The following is a 1,360-nucleotide window of genomic DNA, read 5'->3' as shown; positions in this document are numbered from 1 at the left end:
ACTGCATTTTGCAGTTTCTCACTTGAAAGATAAACCTAAAATAGAGTATTTATCAATGTGATTTTAATATCTAACAGCTTCAAGTAGACAGCCTTTGAACTTAAAATATACTTTTAATCTTCAAATATCATACATATTTTTGGGGCCATGCAATCATCTGTCTTATTATAATAATGCCAATGTAATTTAGGCTGCTCTATAAATGATCTTTTTTAGTACATTGTTTACCCTATACTCAAGGCTCCCACTCACAAGAAGACCTCTTATTATTCCCAATCTTTTTGTCTCACAGAGAGCAACTACTAGTCCCTAAACTTATGGCTTTCCAAGAAGAAAACTTCACACTCTTAGAGCACAGAAAGCTCTTCTTTTGGTGTCACCCCTGGAGAGACCCACTCTAATCAATCCTACTTCAACACAAGGCGAGCATTTCTGCAATCCATTGATAAAACCTTGAGTTTACCTGGTGAAGGTCAAGGAGTAAGCCCATTAAGCCATAATTTAAAAGGCTTCTTATATAAAACTCTGGTTCCTGAGCCACTTCTGGGTACTGATTTTCCAATACTTTTTTCATTTCAAATATAACTGCCAGGCTAGTCCACATTCTGAGTACCTTCAAAATACAAAACCCCTGAAACATAAAAGCCTATCCCTGTTCTTTTTTTTATGGGAGGAGGTTTATTGGTTGGAAAAACAAAATCATCCAAAACAATTGTGAATCTAAAACATAGAACATAAAATAACTTAATACCTACACTAACATATTTTTTTGTCAATATGCCTTTGTGCTGCTTAGCCTCATTTTTTGGCTGTTCTACCATAACCGTTACCCTGTAAAAATATATCCAGATTCAATATAAAGACTTCAACTTTTACAACATATTTATACATTTTGTCATACCCAACAGTTTAGCTGACTTGAATCACCATGAACTGCTCTGGCCACAGAACAGTATATGCTAGGTTCCCCTGTTCTCAAGTTAAAATGCCAGGCCTGGATGATGATAAACCCGCCTGTTTACAGAGTCTAATACAATTTATGAAATTGCATCTTCAGTTATAATGCTTTAGGATGCATTAAGCAGCTGCCACCTTTTTTACTGACAGTAAAACAGACCCTCATAATAATGTGATTTTTTTTTTTTTTGTCTAACCTCACCTAGTATAACTTTACAAAAATAGGTCCTTACAAAACCATGAAGCTCATAATCAGGTCCACTGGACACAAAACTTTTGCAAAATGAGAAGTCTTCCATCCCTCCATATAGTGACCAAAGAGGACAACAACCGCACATAGCAACATATTAACAGTATAAGTAAATCATCACAAAGCAACCTGAAAGTCACACAAATTCTCGCA

The sequence above is a fragment of the Penaeus monodon genome, chromosome 31 (assembly GCF_015228065.2).
Source record: "Penaeus monodon isolate SGIC_2016 chromosome 31, NSTDA_Pmon_1, whole genome shotgun sequence".
NCBI classification, from domain to species: domain Eukaryota; kingdom Metazoa; phylum Arthropoda; class Malacostraca; order Decapoda; family Penaeidae; genus Penaeus; species Penaeus monodon.
This window is presented reverse-complemented; position numbering follows the sequence as displayed.